The sequence below is a fragment of the Gymnodraco acuticeps genome, unplaced genomic scaffold (genome assembly GCF_902827175.1).
Source record: "Gymnodraco acuticeps unplaced genomic scaffold, fGymAcu1.1, whole genome shotgun sequence".
Lineage (NCBI taxonomy): Eukaryota > Metazoa > Chordata > Actinopteri > Perciformes > Bathydraconidae > Gymnodraco > Gymnodraco acuticeps.
In genome coordinates this window covers 2689257-2702908 of record NW_022990334.1, presented here as the reverse complement: position 1 = coordinate 2702908, position 13652 = coordinate 2689257, and positions in this window count along the sequence as shown.

Here is a 13652-nt window from a genome sequence, read left to right as displayed (position 1 = left end):
CATTTCACCTCATTCTCCAGCAGCCAATCAACGTGCTGCAGCCAAACTATAAAATGGTTCTCCTCTCTCCTGCAGTCAGCTGTGATTTCAGGTGTTCATGCACCTTATCATACTGTATGGCATGTGTCAATAAATGTTCAAACTAAATGAAGTCTCTCCTGATTGAAACATCATGTGTTGAAATAAACAACTGCAGTTCAAAATAAAAAGTGAATTGCCTAATATTTTTGTTGTGGAATCAATTAATTTCTTTCTTTAAAGGCAAAAACATGAAAAAGCTAAGAGAAAAAACGATTGAATATAATATATTTAGAGCAACTTAATTTATAAATGGTTGTCAACTTTAAAATGTGTGTTCACAATGATGGTAATTAAGTGCATACAACTTCAAATTCCTTTTAAATCATACGGTAAAACTAGTCGGAACAACTTAATCTTTTGAGTAATCAACTTCAAAACTTGTGTTTATACTATCAATTATTAAGTAAGTGGTAATTATAAACACCTCTGATTGTAGAGGAAAAGCCTTCTCCCCTAACTCAAATAACTTTGTTGCTTTAAGACAATTTCATTAGAAGTTGTCTTAACTCAATAAACATTGATGCAAACTGTTGCGTTGATTTTCTTTTATGAGCCAAGGCATTTGTTTTTAGAGTGTAGCAGATTAATGTTATGCCTGTGGTATGAAACTGTCTCTGAATATGGTGGTTTTAGTCCGGATGTTGCGATAACGCCTGCCAGACGGCAGCAGACAGAACAGTTGGGGGTCTTTTATAATCCGGAGGGATTTCTTCCTGAGCCGCTGGGAGTAAAGGTCCTCCATGGATGGCAGCTCCATCCTGGTGATGTTCTGTGCAGTTTTCACCATCCTCTGTAAAGCCTTATGATTGAGGGTGGTGCAACTGCCGTACCAGGCCGTGATGCAGTCAGTCAGGATACTCTCTATGGTGCACCTGTTGAAGTTGCAGAGTATCCTGGAGTCCATGTTGAACCTCCTCAGCCTGCGGAGGAAGAAGAGCCGCTGTCGAGCTGTTTTTGTGATGGTGTTAGTGTGAAGAGTCCATGTCAGGTCCTCAGTGATGTGGACACCGAGGAACCTGAAGCTGCTGACTCTCTCCACCGTAGTCACATTGATGGCGATGGGGGCGTGTCCCTCTCCCTGCTGCTTCCTGTAATCCACAATCAGCTCCTTTGTTTTGCTGATGTTGAGTTGAAGTTTGTTATCCTGGCACCAAGATGTTAGGTTTTCGACCTCCTCTCGGTACGCCATCTCGTCGCCGTCTGTGATCTGGCCGATGACGGTCGTGTCGTCAGCAAACTTCACGATGGTGTTGGAGCTCTGTGTGGACACGCAGTCGTGTGTGAACAGGGAGTGATGTTTCCCACCCGCACTGCCTGGGGTCTGCCTGTCAGGAAGTTCAGGATCCAGTCACAGTGGGCACTGTTGAGCCCGAGGTCTCTGAGCTTGATGACCAGCTTGGAGGGCACAATGGTATTGCAGGCTGAACTGTAATCAATGAACAGCATTCTCACATATGTGTTCCTCTGGTCCAGGTGTGAGAGGGCAGTGTGGATGGTGAGGGCTATGGCGTCGTATGTGGACCTGTTTGCTCTGTAGGCAAACTGCAGGAGGTGATTAATTATTTGACTAACCGCTCAAAGCACTTCATTATGATGGAGGTGAGTGCTACTGTGCGGTAGTTATTGAGGCTGGTGATTTTTGTCTTTTTGGGGACAGGAACAATGGTGGAGTGTTTAAAACATGTGGGGAATACAGACTGCAGCAGGGACCTGTTGAATATGTCTATGAACACCTCTGCCAGCTGAACTGCACACACCCTGAGAACACGGCCAGGGATGCCATCAGGTTCAGGAGCCTTGTGTGGGTTAACCCTTTCTAAGGCTGACTTCATTTCTGGCTACGCTTCCCTGCAGTCTCTGGATTTCCTTGCTCTCACTGAGACCTGGATTACTCCATCCAACACATCCACCCCAGCAGCTCTCTCCACAGCATATTCCTTCTCCCATACACCCAGACCCACTGGCAGAGGAGGTGGCACTGGTCTCCTGCTCTCTCCCAAATGGAGCTTTTCCCTCTTCAAGCTACCTAACTTCACTCCTTCCACCTTTGAATTCCATGCCGTCACAGTAACCCATCCTATACAATTAACCATGGTTGTTCTCTACCGCCCACCAGGCGCCTTGGGGGACTTCTTGGAGGAATTAGATAATCTCCTCTCACACATCCCTGAAACTGGATCTCCCGCTGTACTTCTCGGAGACTTAAACCTCAAGACAGGGAAGATAACCACCTTTGCTTTCTCACTGTCTCCGTCCCCACCAACTCATAAAGCTGTCACACATCCGATCACTTCTTCATTTCAGTCTCTCTACCCCTTTCCAAACATAACAAACTAATCTCTTCTCATCCTGCACCTGTCCACCGTAACCTTCGTTCCCTCTCCCCCTCTACCTTTGCCTCATCGGTGCTCTCAGCCCTCCCTTCCTCTGACACATTCCAACTTCTGCCTCCAAACTCTGCTGCAGAAACTCTCCTCTCTGGACTCTCTCTGTCCTCTCACATCTCTGCAGCCTTGTCAGTCCCCTCCTGCTCCCTGGCTAAATGACGCACTGCGTGCTAATAGAACCATCCTTCGGGCAGCAGAGCGGAAACGATTGAAATCCAAACACCAAGACGACCTCCTAACCTATCAGGCTCTCCTCTCCTCTTTCTCTGCTTCGATCTCTCAGGCAAAAAGCACTTTCTTTCAAGATAAGATCCAATCTTCCTATTCTAATCCCAAAAAACTATTTTCAATCTTTTCCACCCTCTTGGACCCCCCCAAAGCCCCTTCCCCCTCCTCCCTTCTGTCAAGCGACTTTGTTAACCACTTTGAAAAAAAGGTTGATGATATTCGCTCTTCTTTTTCTGACTCACCTTTACTCACCAGACCATCCCTTCACCCACACACTAACCTCCTTTTCCCCTCTCTCTCCAAGTGAGGTTCTTACCCTCATTACCTCTGCCCGTCCTACCACCTGTCCTCTGGACCCTATCCCTTCAAACCTCCTTCAGACTATCGCTCCTGATATTCTACCGTTTCTCACCCATTTCATCAACACTTCTCTAACTTCTGGTCACTTTCCAAACAGTCTCAAGGAGGTAAGAGTAAACCCTCTCCTAAAGAAACCCACTCTCAACCCGTCTGATATTATAAACTACAGGCCTGTCTCTCTCCTCCCATTCCTGTCTAAAACACTTGAACGCGCTGTCTTTAAACAACTCTCCTGTTATCTCCATCAGAACAACCTTCTGGATCCGCACCAGTCTGGTTTTAAGGCAGGTCACTCCACAGAAACTGCTCTCCTTGCTGTCTCTGAGGAACTGCACACGGCTAAAGCAGCCTCCCTCTCCTCTGTCATCATCCTTCTGGACCTGTCTGCTGCATTCGACACGGTGAATCATCAGATCCTCCTTCGCACTCTCCAAAAACTTGGAGTTTCAGGCTCTGCACTTTCCCTCCTCACCTCATACCTCAAAGACCGTACCTACAGGGTCACTTGGAGAGGGTCTGAGTCTGACCCTTGTCAATTAACTACAGGGGTCCCTCAGGGCTCTGTTCTTGGTCCCCTCCTCTTCTCCTTGTACACAAACTCGCTCGGATCAGTCATTAGCCCGCATGGTTTTTCATACCACTGCTACGCTGACGACACCCAATTAATTCTGTCCTTTCCCCGCTCAGAGACCCAGATCGTCGCACGCATCTCTGCTTGTCTAGCTGACATCTCTCAGTGGATGTCTGCTCATCACCTCAAGCTCAACCTTGACAAGACTGAACTGCTTTTCCTTCCGGGAAAAAGATTGTCCCACTATTGACCTAACAATCAACATCGGCACCTCTGTTGTTTCCCCGACTCAGACTGCAAGGAATCTGGGTGTGATCCTAGATAACAACCTGTCCTTCACTGCAAACATCGCTGCTACAACCCGCTGCTGCAGATACACGCTTTACAACATCAGGAGGATACGTCCCCAACTGACCCAGAAAACAACGCAGGTTCTGGTCCAGGCTCTCATCATCTCACGCCTAGACTACTGCAACGCCCTCCTGGCTGGTCTACCTGCATGTGCCATCCGACCTCTGCAGCTCATCCAGAATGCAGCGGCTCGTCTGGTCTTCAACCTTCCAACATTTTCCCACACCACACCACTCCGCTCCTCCGCTCACTTCACTGGCTTTCGGTAACTGCTAGAATCCACTTCAAGACAATGGTACTTGCTTACCATGCTGCGAATGGATCTGGCCCTTCCTACATCCAGGACATGGTTAAACTGTACACCCCAGCACGTGCACTACGCTCTGCATCAGCCAAACGGCTCACTGTACCCGCACTGCGAGGGGGACCCAAGTTCCCATCAGCAAAAACACGTGGGTTTGCTATCCTGGCTCCAAAATGGTGGAATGAGCTCCCCATTGAAATCAGGACAGCAGACTGAAAACTCATCTCTTTCGACTCCACTTCGAGCGATAGAATTACTAACAAAGAACTGCTAACAGAGCACTTATATACTAATAAAGGACTGGCTTATCTATAGCCAGTTGAGTAGCACTTGAAATGTTTGGCTCTATGAAACCTGATGTACTTATATGATTCTGTTTTCTTCAAGGTTGTGTCTTCCTGGTCGAATGTACTTATTGTAAGTCGCTTTGGATAAAAGCGTCAGCTAAATGTGTGGTATAGTGTGTAGGTGTGTGTGTGTGTGTTGTACAGTGCGTAGATGCAGCGGACAGACAGGTCTCAGTTGGTTTGGTGTCCTATGCTTACCTTTAATACTTGTAAATAAAACTTTTGGCCCGTAATTTATTTTCCTCATTGGGGTATATCCAGTCTCTGATAGTGTTACGTTATTATGAGAGTGCTCAGTTTGATTCTGAAATTGTATATATTTATATAAATATATACATATATATATGTGTGTGTGTGTGTGTGTATCCCCGCACATGTTGTCTAGGACACACAGATGGCACATGCAGGTAGACCAGCCAGGAGGGAGTTGCAGTAGTCTAGGCGTGAGATGACGAGAGCCTGGACCAGAACCTGCGTTGTTTTCTTGGTCAGCTGGGGACGCATCCTCCTGATGTTGTAAAGTGTGTATCTGCAGCAGCGGGTTGTAGCAGCGATGTTTACAGTGAAGGACAGTTTGTGTATTTGCTTTAGTTTAGTAGATATCTACAAACAAAGAGTCAATAATTCACATAATAAAATACACAACGGCTGTAGCCTGATTATGCTTTAGGAGCTGTAGGTGCGTGTGGTACAGTGCGTAGATGCAGCGGACAGACAGGTCTCAGTTGGTTTGGTGTCCTATGCTTACTTTTAATACTTGTAAATAAAACTTTTGGCCCGTAATTTATTTTCCTCATTGTAGAGAGGGGAGAGGGGGGGGGTATATCCAGTCTCTGATAGTGTTACGTTATTATGAGAGTGCTCTGTTTGATTCTGAAATTGTATATATTTATATAAATATATACATATATATATGTGTGTGTGTGTCCGCATCTGTAGCCTGTTATTGTCTCATTATACCACACTGTGAATGAATCAAAGTAAATATATAAGTCATCATGAACACATCTGTCCATCAGACAGAGGGCTGCTGTCATCATTAATGGACGTCTCTTTAAAATGACCGCTCAGAGGAGAGGAGTTCTCATTTCTCTAACCGCCTGCTGCTTCCCCTCCTCTCTCCTCGGTTCCCCTCCTCGACTCCTCCGCTCGCATCTCCTGTGGACGGGACTAAGTCTCGAGGATAGGAGTCGAGTCGAGGAGGGCAATTAGTGAAATGAGAAAGGGCCCTTGTCTTTGTACTGTCTCTTTGCACTACTGATAGCTCTCCGGAGTTCATACCTAGAATTCCTGAACTCCTCCAAATCTCCAGCTCTGTGCGCGATAGTGCACGCTTTCAGCTTGGTGCGCACCTCGCTGTTAATCAGGGCTTTTGATTTGGGAATGTTCGTACAGAAACTTTCAGTACCACGTCATCAATGCATTTTCCAATGTAGCAGATGACCGTATCCGTGTTTGTGTTGATGTTATTGTCCTCAAACACACTCCAATCCGTAGATGCAAAGCAATCCTGCAGAGATGAATCTGACTCCACATTCCATCGCTGTACTGTCCTTGTTACCGGTCTGTCCCGTTTAAGTTTCTGCCTGTAAGCAGGCAGCAGCGCAGCCTGTCCTCCTACAATAAACTACCAAATAGGTTGATTGTTCAGCAGCTTATTACGACCCATAGTCACGTTTTAAAGTGTAGCACCTCTATTGGTCGTGTAAGAAACAACATGCTCCCGTTGATTGCAAACGCTTCGGAGGGTCGTTTATTCACAAATAACCCTCTCCGTAAAATCCTAAATTGTGGAATAGTTTGGCCATTAAAATGCTTTTCTAGCGAGAAGTGTATATTGTACTTTAAAAATCTACGTCCAGTGGATGTGTAGGATCTATAGATTGATAGATATTACGAAGATGATTTGAGGTCTCGCCAGGAGAACGTGTATACAGTATACTACGTCTTTCCGGAAGTCCATGTAAAGTTGGCATGAACCTTCATGGGGTGAAAACAGTATTTCCGGTCTCGAAGTTTTCATAATAAAACCGGAAGAATTCCCCTCACTGTCAAATGATTACACAGTGATATCTGCATTACTCATCCACTAAAAAACATCAGTTTATCCTTGTTAATTACACAATATTGATTGGTTTAAATTGTGTACAATGCTTTTGTGTTTTTAACCTTCGATTCGGAGAAACAAATAGTTTTTTCGGAATTTAGACACTACACTACCCAGAATCCTCAGCTATCGTTTGGGACTACAACATCCGCTTTGCTTTACAAACCTCGTGATTAGTCCTCAAGCTCTGATTGGATGTTGGAGTGGCAGTGCGACAAGGTTACGCCGAGCGTCAAACAGCTCTTTGAAATGCAATGTAACCACGGTAGACTATCCAAAACAGCCCCCCCCCAGAACTACAAATGCTGGCTATTGTGTTTCGCAACGTTCTATGGCACGTCTCTACTGGGAATTGTAGTATTAAAAAGACGTTTTCGTATTTCCCATGATTAGAGGTTGCCAGTATTAAACTGTGTACATCCCTGGAGGTTTAGGGGATACGAAACACATTGGTGTTATCACATTTAAAACATATAATTAATAAATGGGTGAAAATGGCTTGTGTCCATAATGGGCAGCATTAATATACCCAGGGGTGCACATAACTGGTATGCAGGTACGCATGCGCGGCAAAAATTCGAATTGCATAATGTCACTGGTGTCACTACGCCTTTGCGTACCTCAAAACATCTAAACAAAACACATATTTCGTCTACACGTGTTCCTTCTCAACAGTCAATGGAGTAAACTACGAGACATGTAAAAAAAAAAAAAAGACATTAAGCAGCTACGTTGCCGTTTCGCTCCCTGCAAAAACTCTTCGGACTTTCTGTGACTGACTAAACTGGGTGCTGGCCGAGCCGCGCAGGACAACCGACGGACCTGTGAAGCTTACAGGAAGCATGGCTTAGATCACCGGACAACAGAGTTGGTCGTCGTGTGCACAGACAGGGTTAACGTCGGTATGAACCATAGCCACGGGAAGTAGGGGTGCTGGGGGTGCTGCAGCACCCCCTGTTGGCGAGTGGTGTACATTTGAAAAACTGAGTGACCACCTAAATAAAAATGATTAAACTACATCAAATAGTTATGATTTCACTTAAAATAAAATTAGCAGTATACAGTAGTATATAATAGTCATAGTATATATTTGTATCAGTCAGGTGGCTTGAATTTATTTTCCAAATAAATAAAATCCGAGTCATCTAGGTCGTAGGTCGTGGGAGAGTGACGTAATTGACGCGACACACACACGGCAGAGTGACAACTTTCTAGAATGGCACAAAAAAGGATTTTGGATTTTTTTCTCCAACAAACAACCCAATAAAAAGAGTGGACCACCAGCTACTCCTCAGCCCACCACCTCTACAACTAGAGTAATATGACACAGAAGAGACTGACACATCTGACTTTGATGCATGTCCATAGAAACATTTTGGATAATGTGGATCTATCTGCTCTAATGAGGGTCTTCATTAGTGCCACCCCAGGCTACATTTGGAGTTTTGTGAAGCCCCAACACAAGGTAAGACGATATTTTTTATTTAATGCTGCTGCCGCTGTGCAGTGTTTTGCCTTGTCAATCAGTTAAAATTGAATTCATAGTTTTATTAATATTGTAAATAATATTTCCTGACTATTTGTAATGTTATGTAGGTTCGTAAGACCCATAATTAGCATGTGGGAATGTGCAGCTGTTGCTAAGTGATGTAGGTCTATAATGGTGTATTAAGCCTAACAGAGGCGAGACACCAGGTGAATAGGGTAATTTTTTTTAACTTAAAGATATCAGCTGGAAATCTCTCCAGTTAATTACCTACAATGAGGCAATTGTTTCTTGTATTACAAGTTTTCTGAATATGCAAATTATCCATTATCTCATTACATTTGCGCATATCTTAACACATTTCAGGAACCGAAATCTGAACTTTGGATAAAGCCAGGTTCAAAATGCTCGTTTCATTTTGTAGTCATATTAGTATCTAAGGCTTTTACAGAAGGGATTTTGGATATCTCTTTTTATCACTCCATTAATCAGAAAATACTGTCAACAGCCCTAAAATATCCATTTTCGCCATGTTTCTAGGTATAACAACTTATATAATTCAGGCTATGAATGACATATGAACAAACCCTTCTGTAAAAGCTTTCATAATATTGATAGGAATATAACTGGAAGGTTTGGTGTATGTAAGTGCAACTGAAGTGGAAATGTCGGACTCAGAGTAGGAGAAACAACTCATTTTGAGAAAACGACCTTTAAAGATTGCAGTGAGGCGCTAGCTAAACCCTCCTGTTCTTTGGATGACAGCTTGCGCATTGACGCACTCCGTGAAGGTATTTCATGTTCGGGGTCATTTGTTTTTTGTATAACCTTGCTTCGTGCAAGTGACAATTGTTGTTGTCTTCTCTGTGAACGTTTTTTTCGCCGTTCTTTTGCCATTTTGAGATTTCAATTTCTAGCGGAAAGCTAACCAGGAAGTGTTTTAGCACACCACGTGACGCATCTGAACGAATCACGTTGTCAGAAGTTGACACCAGCCAATGAGATTTCGTTTCTTGGTTTAAGACCCTTTTGTACGTTCACGATTGGTTGCTGATACAAAGGCAATGACCATATTTGGATCTGATGAGATTGTGCAGGAGAGACGGAGCTTTCCAACGATATCTCTGTTGACATGGTGCAAACAGCGGTCGCGGTACTTTATGTTACGTTAGAATGCTAACTTTTGGTGAATTTAGGAGAAATATACAGAAGCAAATAGACAAACTATAGTACAATAAACACTTAAATGTGTATTTTGTACGTTTTCCTTCCAAAAGCCTGAAAGAAAACATGTTATGGAATCAAAATAGCACAACATCTCAAAATTGACCAGTGCTTGAAAAATGATGTTTTTGCCTGCGGTGTCTCGCCTTAAACAAACAATTTATGTGGCTCGTATCGCTGACAGCCGGCCCCCTCCCCACTTTTGGCAGCACCCCCTGAGCAAAATGACTTCCCGCGGCTATGGTATGAACAACAGAATTGTGCCAAAACCCCGCCAACTGGCTGCAGTGGGAGACTCCCCTGAGCACACTCTGTGCCCCGCGCACACACTGGAGAACTGCGCAAAATCAGCTGATCACAACGTTCACGCTCTGTGGTCAAGCTGCTGCAGTTTTAAATTTTACAACAAAGTGGAGTAAAACACACAGTTGCAAACTTACTCAGGGTGTTAATGGAAGAGTTTGAAATCAGACAGAGGTGGAAGAAGTACTCAGATATTGTACTTGAGTAAAAGTAGAAGTAGCCTACCAGAGTATTACTCTGTTACAATAAAGTCCTGCATTCAAAATGTTACTCAAGTAAAATTAGAAAAGTATTATCATCAAAATATAGTTAAAGTACCAAAAGTAAAAGTAGTCATTGTGCAGATTGGTCCATTTCAGAATAATATGATATGTTTTGTAATGGTTGATCATTAAAGTGTTCTCAAAGCTGGTAAAGGTGCAGCTAATTTTACAAATTAGATCAAAGTCAAGTACAAATATCTCAAAATTGTACTTAAGTAGAGTAGTACTTGAAGAAGTGTACTTCGTAACTTCCCACATCTGAAATCAGATATGACTTCAAGTCATGTGATAATTTCTTAGTATTTGATCCTCCAACTTGGCCTCAGAAAATGCTAGGACACAGTGTTGGCAACAAGTTTTGGAGAAAGCAAATCGGAGGCTTAAAAAGAGACAGGGAGGTGCATCTTCATCATCTTCTTCATCGTTTGCCAAATCTGAACAAAAGAAGAAAAACGAAATAAATAAAGGTAGATACACCCTTTCATAATGCTGGACCAACACAGAGTGCATGGGGTGTATATGATTGAAAATGAACATATAGTAAAACCTGAGCTAATGCTATCTAGCTAACAAAAAAGTCTAAATGTAGGCTAGCTAACTAGGCTAACAAGCTAGCATACGTTTTCTGAATGGTTGACACAGGGCTGCCAACACTCAGCATTGAGTGTGAGAGTCACGCAATTAACCCATATCTCACGCCACACTTGCCTTTCCTCAAGCTAAGTTTTCGTCCAAAATAAATCTATATAAATATAAAAATAAAGTGAAGGAACAGCAAACCGAGCGGTCTACGAAATGAGACGTACCCATGTACATGTCAAAATTCTTCCCAAAGGTCAAGGAATACCATGATCATAACACCAGAGGGAGCTCCACAAATCATGTGAAACCCAGATTTGGCACAAAAAAGGGGGAATACACGTTTCGCAATTATGCCACATCAAGGTGGAACGCTCTTCCCACAACTGTAAAGGAAAGTAAAACTATACTTACCTTCAAAACCTCTCTTAAAGAGCACCTTCGGGGGAGAGCATTGCAAAACTGGCCCCGGTAATGGTACAAATCTCAACCTGTCGTTCAATGGACAGCTTCCCCACCCCCATCTATGTAGCCTATATACTCGCATTTTAGACTCTGTTACTAACTGTATATCTGTAGACTTGGTATGTCTTAAATGTCCGGTTAGGATGTATTAGAACAAAATCTAAAATGAAAATTGTAAATAAGCAATCTGTATGTAAAAAACCACCTGTATGTAAATTGTAAATAAGCCATCTGTATGTCAAATATGTCTTATATGTCTTAAATGATATGATGAATTGGAAATGGGGGACCCTGATGTAAACAAGACGAAAATCTTTCTCTGGTCTGCATCCCCTTAACAATTGTATGTTTTGAGCTGTACTGTACTGTACCCAATATACAAGCTGTTAATAAACTTTTCAATCAATCAATCAATCACGGTCTTCTGGCTTAGTTCAGTAAAGTTGGAACGATATTGGGAGATTCTGATTTCACGGATCAATAACTCATGAACAAAACGTTATTCAGACACAAATGACGTCTCCTAAGTACCGTCCTCCGAGCTGGACACATTACATTGGTCTCTATCTGCAGCCGGAGAAGAAACGAATGCTCAGGGACCGTCTGCAAAGTGCAACTCCGAAAAAAGAGAATACAATAATATTCAATCACTATTATACATCTTATTACTACCAAACTCACTACACACATCAATAGTCTCCTGTGTGTCATATAGTCCATGGGCCAGACCAAATATCGGTACCACCCGAGGTGGCAAAACATTTGTGGTACCATTTTGTTCATCGGGTCCATATAAGTACATTAAGCCATGATAGACTTTCCAACTGAGTAGCTTAGCGGAGTTACATGCTACCCCATTATTGATCAAATAACGCATTTTGTCACTTACAAAGTTTGGCGGTCTGTTCTGTGTTTGTCCCTGCTATGTGGAAAATGGTAATGAAACTTGCCTGAATGAATATTATATAAGCTTTGTATGTTCTATTTGGAATATATTTTCAGATTGTTGGGGAAGAAGCTCATTTTGTTGCTTTTCAGATAATGTTATTGGAGCCGCATGTTATTGCCATTTTACATGTTATCGGACACTGCGTCTGATGTACCGGTATGTAGACATACATTTTTAGTTAAGAAGTTAAGATTAAGTTAATATTTCAAAGTGATGAAACTTTCTGCCTTCTGCAAGAATGCAGACTCGTGCTCTGGAGTGATCACATGAGAAATGAGTCATGTAATGAAACTATTATCAACAGAGACGTACTACAAACAGAATGTATATTTTATTGCATTACTTAAGTGTAAAGACTCTATATATATAAGATAATACATGAACAATCATAACCACCCCACGTTGCTTTGGTGTATTTGCAGGTTCCATACACTGCTACTGTCACTAGCAACTAACTGAAAATGGACTCAGTCACAGAGGCAGGAACCAGCGGCACGGCATCAAAGCGGCCACGCCTGGAGTGCCTCATCCATTGCACATCTCAAGATGAAGACTCAACCCTGGTATCACCAAAAGACATTGGTTCCTGGAAAACCCTGCTGAGAGCAGCAGAAATCTGACAGCAGAAATCAGACAGCATGCACCGATCTTAGACATCGCAAAGGACTTGCCAGATGATGTCACCCCACCTGTCACCTACCATAGGAAGTGCAGAAGCATCTTTACTATGAAAAAGGACCTTGATGCTATTATTACCAAGAAAGACAATAACCCTACATCAGAAGGTTCAAGAAAGTCAGCCAGACAAACGCCACACCAATCAAGGGTATATAAGGAAGAATGCATCTTCTGTGAGAAAACCAACAAGTACTTGAAAGGCCTAAAGACAAGAGAGCCTTTGACCCAGTGTACTGAGCTCCGTGCAGATGATACAATCAGGACAGCTGCAACGAGGAAACTGGACAACAGAATCCTTGCCATTGTCAGCAGAGAACTGGTGGCTGCTGAAGGCCACTACCACAGGTCTTGCTACCGCCTGTACACCAAGGATGCAGCTCCTGTAGCAGCCATCAGTGCGCCAGATGGAGAGGACATTAACGAGACCAATGATGATGGTGTGCAGTATGATGCCGCAGAGAAACAGTCATACAGTGAACTATTCTCATTTATCAGAGAGGAACTGTTTCTCAACCCTGCTGTGGTCCCACTGATTGACTTCACAGCTAGACTAGTCTCACGTATGAATGGTCTCGGTATAACCAAGGTGAAACCATCCACAAAGAAACATATCCGCCGGAAGCTGGAGAGTGAATTTGGAGAAGCACTCCTCATCATTCAGAACGATAAGGGCAAAGTACTCCTTTATCCAGACAACCTCTCCTTGTCTAAGCTTGCGAAAGCATATCAAGCACTCCAGGCTGAGTTGCAGGTCATGAGGTCAGAAAAGACAGAGGACAGTATCAGCAAGGCAGCACTGAGGATGCGAGATGATGTCAAGAAGCAAGATGACGTCCAGGCATGGCCACCTCAAATATCAGAACAGGAGCAGAGGGACGTTAACATCCCAACTTCAGTGACCATGTTCCTGCACACATTGCTGACAGGCTATACAGACTGTACACAAACATCCCAGAGAGTACAGAGGCT